Source organism: Heloderma suspectum, chromosome 2 (assembly GCF_057233095.1).
Source record: "Heloderma suspectum isolate Gila_16-S chromosome 2, 16-S_ref, whole genome shotgun sequence".
In the NCBI taxonomy this organism is placed as follows: Eukaryota; Metazoa; Chordata; class Lepidosauria; order Squamata; family Helodermatidae; genus Heloderma; species Heloderma suspectum.
In genome coordinates, this window is record NC_139459.1 from 247,436,243 (window position 1) to 247,455,690 (window position 19,448).

A 19,448-nucleotide genomic window follows, 5' to 3' on the forward strand; every position below is an offset into this window, starting at 1 on the left:
TTTCTTTTTGCTATTTGGTTATTTGGGTGTACACCTTCCATGATTGTTAGTTTGGCTTCTGATTCCCTCCACTGTTTCCCAAACTACATAACCCATCTAGATAGCATTTCACCCATTTCTAGATTAAGTAAGCAGTCTTAATCAACCTCTATTAATTGACCCATGATAAGTGCATGTTTTTAGAGCCAGTAGTTTGCCAGAGGAATTAAGGCCTAACTATGGCCCATGTAGACAAGGTAGTAGTCAAGGTTAATTTCTGTTGAATGTAGTTCCTGTTTAAAGTGTAGCAAGAGCTTAAATCCAATATAGTCTTCTTCTTTTTTTAAAGATGGATAGCTACATCCAGCTGTTTAAAAGAATACTCTGCCATTTTTAAACAAAATTGCCATGCTTGGTTTTCAGCAGTATGCTAGGTTTCATTCTAACAGTCTAACTTTACAATGCTCAAATATGTATTTATGCACTCAAAAAGCAATGCTCACAATTCCTAAGTAAGGATAGCATTTCCTTAAAACAAGGATGGGAGACCTCTTTCAGCCTGAGGGTCAAATTTAATTTTGGAGAAGCTCTTCAAGGGCCAGATACCAGTGGTGGGTGGGGCCAAAAAACCTCAAACACCAGCTTATTTCAGTTTAAAGCTCTCCTGCCAGTCACTAAGCCATAGGAGAGGTGTTTCAACCATTCAGAATGGGGGCAAAACTGTGCAAAAGCAGGGAAACCACCAAAATGGTGGTTGGGGCAAGAGCGGTCAGGGGAAGGAGCGTGGCCATATGGAGAACCCGGGGGGGGTGCGACTCCAGAACGGCTGGATTTGGCCCCAGTGCCTGAGGTTCCCACCCCTGCCTTAAAAGAGTAGGACCACAATTGTGGGGTTTGGTGTGTTATACCTTGTGTTACCGCTTTTTGAAGCTGAACACTAATATGGTCTATGAAAAATGCCTGGAAAGAGGGCCGTTATATACCTAGAGCTAAAAGTACTGTAGCCAAATGCTAGTAAATGTATGTCAGGGTGGAAACTGAGCTGGCAGAGATTCCTCCTGCCAGCATTCCTGAGATAGATATTGATCCTAGCAGTGAGAAAGTGCGGGAACGGGGCTTGCTAGACGCTCGACACAGACGCAAAGAGCGACGAGCGATGGAGGGTGCGGAAAGGAGGCGTATCACCCGTTTAGCGCGCAAGCAACGGCCGCCTCCCGTGGACCCAAGGGAAAGAGGGAGGATCTCTCCCTAGCCCATAAGTTCAGGGTCTTCAAGTGACTCTCCTTCAAACGGGGATCAACTGCCTACTTGGCTCATAGGCCACTCTGCTGTTCCTTGCTTAGTCACTGGTGATTAGCATCTGAAAGAGTCATTAAGTTGTAAAAGGATTAAAGCCTTGAAAAAAATCCTTTCGTCTGTGTCTTGAGTTGGCTATTGGAGTCTACTGAAAGAGGCCACTGGGGCACCTCCTGACAGTGTATTGAGTACATGTAGTTAGAGTCGCTGGTTCCTGTAATTCTCTGAAATTGCAGGTGTTCATAATAGGATAAAGGTAAAAGGTAAAGGTGTCCCCAACCAGTCGTGTCCGACTCTAGGGTGTGGTGCTCATCTCCATTTCTAAGCCGAAGAGCCAGCGCTGTCCCAAGATGCTTCCGTGGTCATGTGGCTGGCATGACTGAACACCGAGGTGCACGGAACGCTGTTACCTTTCCCACCGAGGCGGTACCTATTTATCTACTTGCAATTTCTTGCTTTCGAACTGCTAGGTTGGCAGAAGCTGGGACTGAAGACGGGAGCTCACTCCGTCACGCAGCACTCGGTCTCGAACTGCTGTCCTGTCGACCTTCCAGTCTGCCGTTCAGCATCTTAACCACTAAGCCACCGTGGCCCTCATAATAGGATAATTGGATATATATGTGTTCCTTTTCTTCTGGGCCTTTCTAACAATTTATTTCTTTTTGTGTGTGGTATGTGCAATATTTGTGTCCATTGTTTGCTGGAGATATGGAAGTCTCTTCTGAAGATTCTGCTTCTGTTGTGGGTCTGCTTCTTTTCCCCAGCACTTGAACTGTGATTTGTTGCTTATATGGTGTACAATCTGGAATGTAATTGTGAGTGCCTCATAGGCAGTTATTGGCTAGTTCCTGAGACTCAGCTTCTGATGAGGAGATGTACTCCCCTTCCCCATGCCCATACCATTTTTAGGCTTATATTTTTAAAAGCATCAACAATAACAACTCTTCCTGCTAATTTTCAAGCTAAAACTTCCCACTGTGTCACTCAAGCAGGATCACTGATTGTATCCTTTTAATATGTATGTTTTGAAAAAAGAAGAAAATAAACTCTGGCTATTTCCCCTTTAGACTAACTCCTTTCCAACATAGATTTTCTGTCCCCATAATTGATTGTGGGGCTTCCCATTTGTTATGTCTTGGATGACACTGATTATCAGGATCTATTTTGATCTCACATCTGGCCAGGTTTGGGGATGTAAACAGCCTTGGACACCCCCCTGGTGGATGACTTTTGCCAGAGAATGGTGAGTGCAACATTAGTTATTCTCCTGGATCTCTCGATTCTCTTGATGGTAGTATCCTCCTGGACTGTGGCTTCAGGATGGGACTTGGAAGCATGATGATACAGTGGTTCTGGTCCTTTCTGGCTGGGCAGACTCAGACGGTAGTGTTGGGGGACTTTTGTTCCACTCTTTGGCTATTGTCCTTTGGGTTGCCTCAGGGTTCAATCCTGTCCCCATCCTTGCTAATTTCTATATGAAACCACTAGAAGAAGTCATCCTAGGTTTGGGCTGAAAAGACAACTATACATCTCTTTTCCATGTGCTAGTCTCAGGAGGCAGTAGAGATCCTGAACAGGTGTATGAAGGTAGTTTTGGGATGGATGAAGGCAAACAAACTGCAGCTTAATGCAGATAAGATGGAAGTACTGTGAGGTGGGAAGTCTACTGATCTGGATGAAGGTGAAATCAGTTTTGGAAGTGATAGGTGTTGCAATGTAGAGTTTGGGAGAGAGAGTTAGTGAACTACAACCCCCCACCCCAAACCTTCTAACTGTGCCAACTTTTCAGTATAGCATCACAGTGTTTCAAACATTCTTACGCTGTTTAAGAAGGAAATACATTTTGGCCATAGGTCTGGTTAAGCCCTTTAAAAGATGCTGTTTTGCAGCTGTGCCTTTCCTCAGACATGGGCATAATTGCAGCTTAGTAACCATCATAGTTACATCCAGGATGTGCATTCTGATTCCAGCTGTTCACTGTATTGTGGTATCAGCAAAACAAAACTAACTCTGGCATAAATGCAAAAAAAAAGAGTCTGCTGTGCAGTTTTTCATGCCAGTGGAGTGGGATGGGAGGAGCATAGAATCAGGCCCAACTGCCAGCATCTAATAATTGGACAAACAGGAATTACAGTTTGGCTGCATTCCGTTTCTGAAGTGTTGTAACCTACATTTCGAAGGCAGAGGGAGGCTCACTTCCAGAAAGGTTCCAGAAAGGTTGCTCTGATGGGTACATTTCACTTGCTAAGTGTCTTGCCTTTACTTCCAGAAGCTAAACCGAAAACTTAGCTTTTGGTGAAAATTATTTACTCTGCCAAAGTTCTACATTGCCAATTGTTTACATTGCCAAAGGAATGATGCCAAAATTCTTCCAAGCTGGGTTCAGAGGAGAAGCAAATTTTACAAGCCCTTGAATACTTCTCTGGTTTGCATTTTAATCTGAGCTGGAGAAGAAGTACCACCTTCCCTGGCTGGCAAATGCTTTGCACCACCAGGAGAGATCTCTTCAAGCTGAGCAAAGGCTTGTCAGCCAGGGATTGTGACCATTTTAGCAACTGAATATCAAGCGCACTGATAGCTCTGTCAGTGTGCATGATCTCTGGTTACCAAAGCAATCAATGTCTAACCCAGCTTTTGGGACTGTCTGTGAGGGTCTCTGAGACTGAACCCTGTTGCTTTCGCAGTACTGCAGGTGCAAAAACTGAGGGTGGGGCAAAAGCCCACCCACGGATGAGGACCATTTTGTCCCTGCAGCCTCCTAAATCTCCCCCTATTCATCCAGTGGAACAACTTCTATTGTTTCCATGCTCAAATGGCTTGGAAATTCATGAAAGCAAGAAGGAACAGAAGAGCTTATGAACAACAGAAGTCTCTTTGTCAGATGTCCCTCTGACTTTGCCTTTTCCCAGGCAAGAAGCTCGGGTTAGCAACCAGAGGGGGTGGGGAGTCATACAGTACTTTTTGGGAGCCAGATTGGATGTGTGAGCTGCAAGCTGCTAAGCCGTTCTATAGATAAATTATGCCTGTCTGTATGCCACCTTTTCCAAACGGTGTACTTTGCTGCAACCCTCTCACATAGCTAACACTTGAATTTCATTACCAGTGTGGGGATTTTGCTTCTGCTTTCTGTTTCAAATATGCTGCTTTCTGGGAAACCCTGATTGGTAACATTATACTTGTGGTTTCTGACATCTCAAAAATGTTTCCAGTTCCCCTGTCCATCCAGCTGCCTGTAGCATTCTTCACAAACCTCTAGCACAGTCAGACTTAAGGCTGTTAATAGGAACTAAGGAGGGGTGTTTGATTCCGTGCTCCAGATATTTTTCTATCTAAAGCAAATAGTCTTGGCTATAGTTTGTTTTTTACAGCACCAGCCCAGTGAGTTCTTTCACCTTTCCCCTCTGGTTTTTAAATGAAGTTTTACTTTCCATCTGGGACTGTCTCTGAAACAGCACAGACTTTGGTGTTCAGATTTAAAGCAGATCTTTAAATCCTACCAGAAAAAAATATTTCTGCAATGAAAACCGTTCCCCATTCTTTTCCTCACTGCAAGTATTTATGAATGTGAATTTAAGAAGACTGAATAGCAGTAGGATTTAAGATATGGTGCAGGGGGAAGTAGGGCACTATTAATAGCCAGCCAGCTAGCCACATTCTGGGGCAGCAGGGATTTGTGTGTTGTTATAGGGGGCATTAGAGATGAAACATTTCTCAAAAAATTGAAGCCATAGGACCTGCCCGCCGTCTTTTTCCCATTCGGGGGGGGGGGATTAAAATGGGGGGGGGATGGGAAAATAAGAAATCTTCTTTTTTAGCACTCTTTACAGATCCAGAGTCACCATTGCTTTCAGACAGCCTTTCCCTACTTGGTGCCCTCCAGATATTTTGGACTTCAGCTCCCATCAGCCTCAGGCAGCATGGCCAACGGTCAGGAATGCCAGGCATTGTAGTCCAAAACATCTGTTGGGTACCATGTTAGGGGTGGCTGTTTCATTCATTCATTCATTCCATTTACATCCCACCTTTTTTTCCTCCGGCAAGGAACCCAAGGTGGCTGACATAATCCTCCTCCTCTCACAACAACCCTGTGAGGTAGGTTAGGTTGAGAGTCAGTGACTCGCCAAAAGTCACCCAGTGAGCTTCATGGCCGACTGGGACTAGAATCTGGGTCTCCCAAGTCCCAGTCCAACACTCTAACCACTACACCACACTTGCTCTCTGGCTCACTCATTTTAGGAACATAAAAGCAGCCTTTATGTTCCTAAAGTTATATTATGTATAACTTGGTTTGCTCATAGAATTACCGTTATATTTAAAAAGTGTTAAAAGAAAACTCAGGGAGGGAACAATCCTATGTGGATTGACAGTCGCCTCCAACCCTGGGGGCGACTGCCTATCCAGTGCAGGGCAGGAGGAGTGGGGGGGAGCGGATCTCCTCCTTGCTCTCCCTGCCCTGCTTTCGCATCTAGACAGCCGATTTTGGCTGTCTAGCTGCGGGACCTCGGGGCATGGGAAGCAATGACCGGACAACACATAGGATGTGTTGTGCCAGCATTTCCGACCTCCCCTCCCCTCCCTGCCCCTGGGAACGCCCCATTTTCGCTACTCCGCCCTACTCTTACGTGGTCCACGCTGCCTACAAGGTGGCATGGGACCGGGTGGAGGTCAGTTCTCCAGGAACCGACCTATCCTATGGCTGTCTAGCCACTGACTAGTGGCCATAGGATTGCGCCCTAAATGTATATGGACTAAATGTACTATCTGAATAAACTTTACTTTTATATTTAATATACCAAGCACAGTAATTTTATGAACAAACCAAGTTATATATAACGTATTTTAGGTTCCGATTTATGTCTGACTTCAGCAAGTAGTCATCTGAACCATCCTAGAAGCCAGAAGAAGTAGGAAGAACTGGAAGGAAAGGAAGACTGTTGTATAGCATCTGTTCTTGTTTGTAAGAAAGTTCAGGGAAATTCATAAACCTGTTGCTTTTTGTGGGGTGGAACTTACGGAAATCTGATCTGAAGGAAAAGGTATTGAGATTTTATTTAGCTGGGAAAGCCTCGGGTTAGGAATGCTAAGCAACCATATTTAAGAATCTTTCAGCAATCTCAACATATTATTTGAAGAGCAGCATTTTATTCACTTTTGTAAATAATTTATGTTAATGAACAGTTTTTGTTCATTTTGAAAGGTTGTTGCTCGTGGTAGTGTCAATCCCATGCCTATGCCATAGGAACCAGGCTATTGAGTTTCTTTTAGGTAGAGAGGGTTTATTCTAGAGACAGCAGTTAAAAGTTTTTATAGCTGAGGCAGTGGTGAGGTCTAATTGAGAACTTTATTACAAACTGTGGCAGTGATTTCTATGGGTCCAAGCCTCAAAGTTAATTTAAAACTAGGGATGTATGAAAGTCACTTACCTTTCGCGGATTATGTTGATGTTGGGGTGGGAGGCGTTCCGTCCCTCCCCCCGGAATCCTGGATGGGGGGGTGCTCCATTCCTCCCCCCTGGAATCCTCCGCAGCCGGCTGTGCTCCGCGGCAGCTCCACGGAGCAGCCGGCCAGGCCCAGCCAGGCCAGAGCTGTCCGCAGCCGGATTTCTGGCTGCGGAGGGCTCTGGGGGGGGGGGACCGCGTACGCAAATGCCACCGCCATTTGCGTTCCTTATTTTTGCCGTCTTAATCTACGTAAATATTTACGTAGACTAAGACGGCAAAAATAAAAGGAACGCAAATAGCGTAGCGGACGCTATTTGCATTCCCCTTATTTTTGCCGTCTTAGTCTACGTAAATATTTATGTAGACTAAGACGGCCCAAAATAAGGAATGCAAATGGCGGCGGCCGTAGCCACCGCCACTTGCGTACGCCTTTTTTTTTTTTTTACCCAGTCGTTTTAGGCCACATACGTAGCCTATCACGTCTCTGTAAAAAAGAAAAGAAAAGAAACCCTGCAAATGGCGGCCATGGCAGCCGGTCGGAAGACCAGCCGGAGCTGCCGCCCCCGCCGCCCAGAAGATCCGCCCCAGGTAAGTCTTGTCCCGGGCGGGATCGGCGGGGGGGTGGCAGGCCGTTCCGCCACAGATTTCGGGGGGCCGAATGCACTGGCATTCGGCTTCACCGAGATCCGTGGCGGAATTCTCTGCCATCCCTATTTAAAACAAAGGAACATAGGTGGGATAACCCACATGCTGTTCTGTTGCATCTGGTGACAGTGGCAGAATAACCTACCGTGGGATTTTTTCACATGTGGGTTTTAGATTAGAACAAATTTATTGACTGCAACAATATGTAACCAGAACAAGCCCAGAAATGCAGGACTCTGTAGAACAAAACCCAAACTGTCAAGCATGCATATTTTCTTCCATATTATGATATGGTGACTCTGCTCACGTGTTGGGAAACTGAGCATTTCTTGGAGCAACGCTTAATGTCTATCAGTAAAAGATACACTATATCAATAATTTTAATAAGGAACAGAAGAAATAACTGCTGGAAATCTTACAGAGAGGATTAAAAAACATTTTCCCACATGACTTCATTATTTCCAGACATTTTACACATCTAGTCTTTCTATAAAAGTCTTCTTATTACATAGTTTTTAGAAATCATTTCGCAGGGAGTAAAGGCTGGGTAACAATATATGAAAACCTTGTCTTAAATTCTAAAAGAAAATATTTCATAACCCAAAGCTGTTCATTTTTTCAGGGAAAAGCAAAAACAGCCCTTGGGGAAAAAACTAGGGGAAAATGTTTTCCTCCTGATATTTTCCAGGTTTTTTTTCTGGGCCTTCACATCTCTAGGAGGGGTACAAAAGTGGAGTCCATAAGAGCCTGTGCTTGACCTTGTTCAGGTTGTGAGATTGAACACTTTCTTTTTCTTGCAGATTGTTTAGAGTTGCCCTTTGGTTGTTTTCAGCTAGGTCTGTAGTCGGTAGATTCAGGTTGGCCTCCTCTGATTTTAGTTTTTGAAGCAGAAAACTTGTTCTGACAAATAGCGTCTTGCATAGTTAACATCTGACTAGACTGAGCTCTATAGGACTATCTGAAAGTTGTCTCCAAGAATTACGATAACTGCTCAGGTAGATTACAAGACTCAGGTAGAGTCTTGATCAAGAAGAATGTCTGAATAAGGCTAGTGCAAACGGGAAACATACCTCCTTTCTCTAGGAGCTAAATTTGTCAGTTCTGCTGATAGCTGGTATTGTCATTGATATGCATATGTTTGTACATTATGAAAATGCAAAACATGTGACTATGATTAAAACACATCCTGTACCCCACAAGATGATGTAAAAGAAAAGCTCTGCAGTTTTCTAAATGTGCGAGCGACTGTGAACTCCTCTGAGAATGAAGGGTGCGCTGGAAGGGAAAAGCAAAGGTGGAGACCCCAAGAAAGAAAGAGCTGAAAAAACAGATGAGCTTCTCTAGATTAGCTATGTATAGGTCCTGCCAAAGCTTTCAGAAAACAGCTTTTATAAGCAGAACTGAGTCTTCCAAACTCTATATATCCATGGTGATCTAGAGGCTATTCCCATCAGTGTTTCTGTGGAAGGGCTAGATAAAACTGTATGGAAAGAAAATTTTGCCAAAGCTGAAGCTTTTAAATTTGGCTGTGAAATTGCTTTTGTGGAGGCTTAAACTGGAAACTGTGGCAGTCTCCCAAAGAAAGAGGAGATTTGACAGAATAGAATAGAATAGAATAGAATAGAATAGAATAGAATGGTTGGAAGGGGCCTACAAGGCCATCGAGTCCAACCCCCTGCTGAATGCAGGAATCCACGTCAGAGCATCCCTGACAGATGGCTGTCCAGCCTCGTCTTGAACGCCTCCAGTGTGGGAGAGCCCACCACCTCCCTAGGTAATTGGTTCCATTGTCGTATTGCTCTAACAGTCAGGAAGTTTTTCCTGACATTCAGCCGGAATCTGGCTTCCTGTAACTTGAGCCCATGATTCCGTGTCTTGCACTCTGGGATGATCAAGAAGAGATCCTGGCCTTCCTCTCTGTGACAACCCTTCAAGTACTTGAAGAGCACTATCATATCTCCCCTCAGTCTTCTCTTTTCAAGGCTAAACATGCCCAGTTCTTTCAGTCTCTCCTCATAGGGCTTCCTCCTCATAGTACTTCCCGGGATTTGGAAGCTATGCTTCTATTAATGCAGCCCAAAATAGCATTTGCCTTTTTTTGCAGCCACATCCCATGGTTGGCTCATATTCAGCTTGTGATCGACAACAATTCCAAGATCCTTCTCGCTTGTAGTGCTGTTGAGCCACGTATCCCCCATCTTGTAACTGTGCATTTGGTTTCTTTTTCCTAGGTGCAGAACTTGACATTTATCCCTATTAAATGTCATTCTGTTGTTTTCTGCCCTGCGCTCCAGACTAGCCAGATCACTTTGAATTTTGCTTCTGTCTTCCAAAGTATTAGCTATCCCGACGAATTTTGTGTCATCTACAAATTTGATCAGCATTCCCTGCACCTCCTCCTCCAAGTCATTAATAAAAAATGTTGAAGAGCACTGGGCCCAAGACTGAGCCCTGCGGTACCCCACTCGTTACCTCTCCCCAGTTTGAGAAGGTCCCATTAATAAGCACTCTTTGAGTCCAATTCTGTAGCCAACTGTGGATCCACCGGATCGTTGTTTCATCTAGCCCACTTTGAGCTAGTTTGCTCATCAGGATATCATGGGGCACTTTGTTGAAAGCTTTGCTGAAGTCGAGGTATATGATGTCTACAGCATTCCCACAGTCCACAAGGGAGGTTACTTGATCAAAAAATGAGATCAGATTTGTCTGGCAGGACTTGTTTTTGACAAATCCATGTTGGCTTCGAGTAATCACTGCCTTGTTTTCAAGGTGCTTACAGATGGATTGCTTTATCATCTGCTCCAGAATTTTCTCAGGGATTGATGTCAGACTGGCTGGTCTGTCTGACAGAATAAAACATTATGTTAGATTGTTGGCTGCGTTCTGCCTCCTTCACAAGCTGTACTGCTTGTGATCCAGTTAGCCTTTTTAGTCAGATCTCTGAACCTTCCCCATAAAACCTTGGCAACTTAGGATGGGTGTGTACTCGCATGGCTATTTTGCTCAGGTAGTGCCTCTGATACAGCTCAAATGCCTCCCCGAGAACAGTTGAAAAGATTGAGCCACCGCTATCAGTATGAGGCACTCAACTCTCTCTCATGTTAAGCTTGCTTTTCACTGCGATTCATTGTATTTGATGGGTTGGATCCAGAGGGTCCTTCCATGAAGATAATCTGAAGTCCAGTCATGTGCTTCTGTTAGCATAAGGTGCTGTTCATACTCTTGCCACAAGACTTTGCACAACATCTCAAGATGCATGTTTGCATGAACTCCATGTTGTGCAGAGTCTTGTGCTAGCTCCTGTGCAAGCGCTGCAGAGCAGTGCCACTGCGTGATTTTTCCCTACTGCTTTATCATCTCTGTATCCAACCCAATATGTCCAAGAAAGGTAGTGATTTTGCTGCTCCTTATTTAGTGATAGTAGTGATAAGAATTGGCATTTGTATTTGGACTATTCTTCGCACATGTTGTAATCCTTATAATAGCATGTAGTATTATTCCCATATTGCAGATAGGGGATGGGGCAGAATGAAGGCTACCTAGTCAGTGCATGGCAGAGGTAAGAGTCGAATTACGGACTTCCTAGTTCACAACCTGGTCTCTTAGCCAGTGCAATACACTAGTGAGGGAATGATCAATAGGGCTGTTGGTAAGGCCTTGATCTTTCATTTTTCATTGCTGTTTGGGATGTCTGTCCAAATTCCTTCTTGATTTGTTTGCTGTATCTGGGTTGTTTGTGGTTAACAACCCATAGTTAAAACAAAGTGTACGGTTTGCATGTAATGGCAACGCACAATTCAGCAACAACTCATGATTCAACAACAACCCATACTCCACCCATACTCCGGGTTGTTGTTATGTGCAAAGCAGGTCACTCTACGTGTGTCTATATGTTCTCTCATTTGATACTTTTCACCCATGTATTTAATTGCACGCACATGTTCTGAGAAGCTGTGATTGGACAATACTTCCAACATGTTCATATCCAGTGAAATATACACAACCGTCGTCATCATGCATGGCCAATTGTATGCTAGTTCCTACGACATGGAAGTTATCTCAGTATAGGAATAGTGTAATATTTGAAGCACCCTTAAGAGGTGTTAGAAATTTTGGAAACTCTTGGAACCTACAAGTCATTAAAAATTATAGCTTATTTTGTATATGTATCCTGCATTAAATGTCTAAAATGACTCATTAGAGTTTTCGTAATTGTGACAAATATTTTTTCAAGTGGGACCCATGTATAACTCAAAGCATCAAATATCAAATTAAAATAATATAAGAGTGTTACTTTAGTACTATGATTGAATCAACTAACTCAGCCAGTTAGAATCACATTGATGTCATGTTTCAGGGAGTGCCTGACTTGCCATTTCTGAATAGCTGGGCCTGTAAAGAGGGCATAAAACGGTCACACATCATGTTGTGATTGGGAAAGAGAACACTTCTAGGTTTTTATGGGTCTTTCCACCTTTGATGGTTCAGATAAGTAGGAAATAACCTCTTGAGCTAGCATAGCTTCAGAAGCATTTTGGTAAATGAAATAGTCAAGAGAAAGGGGTATAAATAGTTGAATGATTAGCGGGGTTATGGTTGCAAACTGATGTCATTCATGCTAATTTAAAAGTTCTTTGCATGTGTGACGTGATGCCATTTGTGGTATATTTGTAAGCCTTGCCATGCCCTTTTAACTGGCCAGGATCTCTAAGATCCTGCATTGTGGATGCAAGTTTGTATAATCTACTTTCAGAAGGGCAAAAATTAAATAGTAGCATTTCCCTACACTGACAGTACCCCACCAGCACCTTAATTATACCTGAAACAACCGTACTTGCATGTGGCACATAGTGCAAAATGGGGTATAGATTAACAGGCCCAGAAGCATGTTTGTATGAGTATCTTTGCAAGGCTTTGGCTTTGAACTCTGTCCTAAATGTTGATCTGCCCATTTCACTGTTTTCTTCTTTAAAGTTGCATTGAACATGAATGGCTATTGTGCAGAAACACATTTGGTTTTCTAAAAAGCGTGCGGTCTGTTCACATGTACAAAAATGTGGCATAAATAGTTGGAGGGTGCCATCCTCGTTCAAGTTTGCCTCTTACTGTTTTTGTCTACAGAAGGTTATCTTGGATGTGTGGCTCTGTGCCATAGCTCCAAGTCCATGAAGTCCAGACACTTGAAACTTGCCATGCATATTAATGGGGCTTTGGGGGTGTGCACCTCAGGGTAGTTTGGTTTTTAAAGCACACTATTTTTTCTTTTTAATTAACAAGCTAATTAATTTTAATTAATTTTAATATGTCCGTGTGTTTGAAACCTGCATTAGCATCTTCAGTCAAAAGGAATGGAGCAGGCAGACCCCTCTTTCAGGGGACTGTAAGGGTGTACTATGGCAGGACTGTGACTAGGGGTGCCAGCAGGCATGGCTTCACTCAGATGGGGTGGACACAATGTATCCAACTCTGACAGTTAGGAAATGTTGCCTGAAGACTTCAGTGCATCAGACTAAGTACTATTGCAGTCTGTGCGAATCTGGTCCATTCGCTAGTTCTGACTGTGTGTGTTGAAAGAGTTAGGTGAGGTCAGTGGTCCACTTTGGGAAGGGAAGAGTATTAGCCAGATGAGAGGGCTGCTGTGATGATCTTTGAAATGTAAACTCCTGGATAGGGTTGGATGTCTGGGTTCGCACATAACGCTAAACCATGGTTTATGTTAGTATGGGTTGTTGTTACATGTGAACCCAGAAATATGGGCTAACTATGGGTTGCTCACTGTGAACAACCCATGAAAAGAACCTATGGTTTGTTGTTCGGTTGTGAACTCTGGGTTGTTTAAATCATGGTTTGTCTTTACATGTGAACCCAAACTATGGGTTGTTAATGGGTTGTTTTTTCAGGCTATAGAGGTGGCAGGCAAGAGTGGTTAAAAAAAAAAAACCCACCCGGACATTCTACATACAAGTATTACAGTGCCACAAAGGCATGTGGGATACAGGGAGAAAGGGATGGGAACCAAACAACTCAGGAATTGAAAAAACAACCTGCGGTTTGCTCGATGGTCTGGCAGCCAAATCATGGGAAAGGCAACAACCCATGGATTAATTAAACCATGGAATGTTGTTACGTGTGATCCAGTATATAAACAAAAAGTGCTTTCCCCCCAATTTTTTATTGTGAGTTTTAACAAAACAAACCAAAAATGTAACAACCCCCCCACAAAAAAACAGATTAAAAAAAATGCAACAACATATTCTAAAATCCTCAGTTTCAAATATTACAGTATTCAAGAAAGAAAGAAAAAAGGGGGGGGGGAAATAGGTTATACATACACTTCAGTAAAAGCAGACCAAATATCCACATATAAGTCCATGTGCAAGTTACGCCTATATACCACTTTCAAAAGTTGCTAGTGTTGTTAGGTCTTCAGTCCACTGCGTTATAGGTGGTGGGCTTTTATCCCAATATCGTAATATCAGTCTTTTAGCAACCAAAAGGGTGCAAAAAATCCATTTATGCTGATCATGTGTTATATTCCAAGAAGCAGGTGAGTCATTTAAAAGAACATTTAGATCAGTAAATATTAAAGAACTTGCCATTACAAAATTGATCTGTATAATAACTTCCTCCCAAGAGGAGGCGGCCATTGGGCATTTCCAAAACATATGAATAAGAGAAGCATTGACTGCATTACACCTCCAACAATTAGCCGAATTTGACAAGCCTTTATTAAAAAGACATTGTGGCATCCAGTAGGCCCAAAACAAAATTTTTTGCTGAATAAGGCATAACCGAAGATCCATTGAAATATGTGATACAGACGCCAGGACAGCAGTCCATTGATGAAACAAAATAGGGCGTTCCATTTCCCTGTTCCATTCCTACTGTAATCCACTTGTATCATATTTATTCATTGATAATAAATGTTTGTAACCATGAATCATAGGTCAATATATCTGCTCACCTTCAATAAGTATTTCCAATAGCGAAAAAGACTCCGAAGCAGTAAAAGCAGCAGGACCGAATCTAGATACCAACAAATGTTTCAATTGCAAATACTGCCATTCCGCTGTAGCAGCCAAATCAAATTGATCCCGCAAAGTTGAAAATAACAAAAATAATCAACCCCCACTAATTGATCCAGGGTTGATAGATCATTTTATCTGTCCAGGTCCACCATAAAAACATTTTCTTGCCAATCTTAAATCTGGATTTCCCCATAAAGTCAGTTTAGCATGGGGAAATGGATCAAACTGTAATTGACGTGACATTATACGCCAAACTTCTCTAACTGCCAAAATTGTGGGAGGAGCTCTGTCTACCTTGATATGTCAAGAACCTAATGCCATCCATTTAAAGAGACTCCAGACAAGAAGATTCCAACACTGACCAAGGTGGAAAATCTAATCTGAGTGGAAAAGACCAAAATTTAGTAGAGGTCAGCAATTAGGCCGGATGGCACATAGTTAGATTGGGAAAACCGAACCCGCCTTCATTAATTGGAAGTTGCATCCTTTTTAAAGATATTCTTGGTGAAGAGGAACCCCAGAAGAATTTATGAAACAAAGCATTAACTTTTTGGAAATATTTGCCAGATATAAGTATACGGATCCCACGTATAACATAAATAATTTGAGGTATGGTATTCATCTTAAGTGTATTCACCTTACCCCATAAACTCAACTTTAAAGATGCCCATCTATCTATATCTTGTGAAATATCATTATTCAGCTTGTTTAAATTTAACCAAATCATTTGAGATATATCTCTAGGAATAATTATTCCAAAGTAAGTAATAGACTCTGGGCACGGTCGAAATTGCCAATTGTCTAATACACTAGAGTATACCCTATCTCCAGTCAGCATTATTTCCGACTTTGACCAATTAATTGAATAGCTGGACAATTCACCAAAGGTATTAAGTAATTTCATCAAAGCTGGAACCGATGACTGGAGTCTTGAGATAAACAGCAAAAGATCATCAGCATAAAGGCTAATTTTAAATTTTAAACTAAAATGGACAAAGCCATGAATACTATTATGTTTGGAACCTCTTGCACACACAAGGGGTTCCAAACATAAATTGAATATCAATGGGGAAAGTGAGCAACCTTCTCTGGTACCCTGCCCAAGTAAAAAAAAAAGCTGAGAATAAACTGTTAGTCATTACTCTCGCTCTATTCAAAATTAGTCAGTGTGATAAACATAAGTTTCCAATGAATTTTGTCAAAGGCCTTTTCTGCATCCAAGGAAATTATGGCCACCTGGTCAGTTGTTTTAGAGTTTAAAGCAACTAAATCAACAACTAATCTAAGATTATCAGCCCCCTGTCTGTTTTTAATAAATCCTACCTGGTCTGGTCTAACCAATGCAGTCATGACTTGTTGTAATCTATCGGCCAGGATTGTTGTTAATATTTTGATATCTACGTTAATTAACAATATATGTCGATAGTTAGCACAATAGGTATGGTCCGTTCCTGGCTTAGGAATCACAGTAATATAAGCATCATTTAACAATGAAGAAAGGGAGCCTGCTTCAAAAATATGATTATAGAGGCAATACAACTTTGGGGCTAAAAATCTACAGAATATTTTATACCATTCAATTGGAAATCCATCCGGTCCAGGTGATTTCCCAGTATTCATTCTCATTATTGCACTCATGATTTCCTCTAAATGCAGAGGAGCTAAAAGGAGCTGTTGTTGTGAAAAATCTAAACGTGGAAAATTAATCTGATAAAAAAGCATCCCTATCTTGCTCTGATATCTTATTACTGGTACTATACAGATCAGAATAAAACTTTAAAAATTGTGAATTTATCTCTGTAGGAGAAGTATATACTTTGACACTCTCATCTTTAATAGCTAAAATGACATTCTGATGTTGATGCTGTTTAAGACGGTGTGCAAGGATCTTACTAGGACGTTCACCACTTTCCCAATATTTCTGTTGTAGACAGGTCTAAGCAAATTCTGCCTGTTGTGAAAGAATATTATTCAACTCATGCTTAGTATTCTGTAGCTATTGATAAAGCTGTGCTGTGGGGGAAGTGGCAAACTGAGTTATAAGAGATTTCAGCTGCTTTATTTAAGTACGTCTGTTGAGTTGTTTAAGCTTCTTTTGATAAGAAGCATAAGAGATAATTCGGCCCCTTATAAAAAGCTTTACTAGCCTCCCATTCAGTGGCGCATGAGCTTGATGTGCCTTCATTAATATTGAAATACTCTGTTAGTTCAACTAACATCTGGGTTTTAAACTTCTCATCATTCAGAAGAGAAACATTTAAATGCCAAAGACTGGGGGCCCTAGGAGTATCAGAAAATTGCAGTTCCAAACATACTTTGGTATGATCTGACACTACCAATGTGTCAATCTTGCAATCTTTTATTTGACATACTAAAGTTGTAGAAATAAAAAAAATAGTCTAATTGAGAGCAGTTACGGTGAAGTGGTAAAATAAAAGTATACTCTCTATCAGCAGGATGTAAAATTATCCAAGCATCAGTTAAACCATATTCCATCATATAAGCCTGGACTGCCAATCTCACAGCACACTAAGTCTTAGGAGAAGGTGTACTCCTGTCTAATAAACAAAAGGTGCTTTGTGGCTTCTTTTATAGGAGTTGTGAGAACCATCTCTACATTTTACGATGCTGCCAGAGCGCCTATATCTACCAGTTATACTGACAGCCAAGAAGCGGGGATATTTTCTACAACTGATTGGTTAAATTTTCTACAACTGATTGATTTAATTTTTGTGAACTGCCCAGAGAGCTTCGGCTATTGGGCAGTATAGAAATGAAATGAATGAATGAATAAATAAATAAATAAATAAATAAATTGGCTATTTGGCTTCCTGCCAACACTGCTATGTACCTTAATTTATCAAGTTAAAATATGGAATAGTTTAGTAGTGCCTTGAATATGCATGAATTGATTGGGATGTTCATAAGACTATAAAATTGCAGCAGCCTTTAAAGATTATTTCTTTGAAATTAGACACATTCATGTTTGTAAAGCTATCTTAAAGGGTTTTTTTTTACAAGTAACTGAACAAAACTATTTCTTAAAGCAGGTAAACTAATCTTGACCTTATGTGACATAACAGCAGTGATATATGTGGCACCAAAGTTGTTTAAATTGTCTGAAATCCGATAAATCGGCACAGGAAGCAGCATCAGCATGTCTGTCACCAGCTGAAAATATCAGAAAAAATATGAGAACTATGTTCTACTTTCTATGAGCGCTTGAAGAACACTTTTGCTTTTATATTCTATTGTCTGCTGCCTTAAAATCACATAAGTTTAAAAGAATGCAATATCTCTGGATCAGAAAGAAAAACCCTAATGTTCATAAATATGTTGGAGAAATGAGTATGCATTACTGTGATTGCTTGTGCAAATGGCAAGAGAGATTAAGTGGCCATTTTCTTTGATTGCCTGCATGTTTTATGTGCACATCAATAAGAAAATGTGGGCTATAAATTGTCTTTTAACTCTGGTGGCTGAGTGGATCTCGGAAATAAGCCAACCCAATTTCTGTCTGAATTCTAAATATAGAAAGAAGCAGTGCTGACCCTAGTTACAGGAATATCCAGTTGCTACCAATTGGGAAAATAACATGAAAATTCCTTGATGATTTTATTTGGTAGAAAGGCATGTTTCAAATTTACAATGGTGACCACAGAGAATCTGAACCAAAATACTTGCCAATAAAGGAAGCCAACACTCCCCCCCCCCGATAATTAAATTTGCTCCATTTAAGAGTGGGGAAGAAAGTAAACATCTTAACATTTTCTATGGCAGAATTGTTCACAATTGTGTCTGACTAGATGACAATTTGATTTAAATGCTTGTGATCTTTGTGTTAGAACATCAAGTTGAGGGGTGCAGACTCCAAAGGGGTTGGTGAACTTGGAAGCAAAAGATGTGAGCACCTTCTTTCTGGTATATTATATATCTGAAAAAATGCTCCCTTTCTGAATTCAGAAACAGCCCTCCTGCTCTGCTCCCTTCTTTGTCCGCCAGTCCAGGGAATTTCCCCTGGCAACCATCAAGACATCGGACTATGCATCTGCCAAGGCATCTCTAGTCGTCCATGTCGCTGGATGTTGTTCCATGCCTCTGCTCCCCACTGCTTCTCACACCTGCTCCCGGACTCCCTAGAGATGGAGCTGGGGAAAGAGAGTTCCTCTGTGGTTCTCCCATCTCCTACCCCAATAAGGGCTGCAAGTTTCTCATCCTCAAAAAGTCTGCTGTGTCAAAGCAAGATTTTTATGACCCACAAAGTAACAGCAGATTGATCAGAAAAGGCAGGAGAGAGACGCACAATGGAAGTCCAAATCAGTAAGAGTAGCTGGAAAAAGAGAGCCCTCATCTTCCTTCCACCGAAAAGACTTCATCTTGATCATCATAAGGGCTTGACAGATTTGTTGACAGGCAGATTTTGGAGCCTGCCAGCTGACAGTAGAGCTTTCAAAAAAGGAACAAAATATCATAAGTAATTATTTCAACAAGTACAGGCAGATATGAAGAGATGGTTAGAATTAAAGTTGTTATGGATGGGGAAGGTTTCTTCATTCAAAACGATGTCCTACCAAAATTTATTTTCCTATTAGCTAACCTTCCAGTAAGCCTTCCGCATTCAAAGAATGGCAAAATTTGTGCAATAGGTTTATTTGGCCAAATAATTGTCCTAAGATTGCATTAACCACTCTGAGTTATCCTTGGAAGTGGGGAGGAAATAATAATAGCTGGACTTAACTGTGTTTTACTTTATATTTCAGAATTACATTTCCAAGTTTTGTTTATCACCATGGATTTAACCAATAGACAGACTTGGTAGCATTCAGTACCTTGATAAGTAAATGTGTGAAACCCAGTTCCCTTATTCCTAAACCTTGGAAATAAATGAGAGGCTTCTACTAGATGAGCCTGTAACACTAATCTAAGGTTAAAACAACAACAACATAGAGCTATTTTTACAGTATAGCAATCTGTTAGGTGAGGTGAAGTGTGTCCTTGCCTAAGGGAGGAAAGAGGAGAAATTATGTGGCTTCTATAACTGTGCTTTTTCTTTTATAGC

At 41.5% G+C, this 19,448-nt stretch overlaps 1 protein-coding gene across 3 annotated transcripts in view; it reads left to right on the plus strand.

Annotated features, from left to right (window-relative positions):
- The window catches only part of SH3PXD2B (SH3 and PX domains 2B), a 163,686-nt gene that overhangs the window by 81,063 nt on the left and 63,175 nt on the right, over window positions 1-19,448 (plus strand). The gene's annotated exons all lie outside the window — the stretch shown is intronic.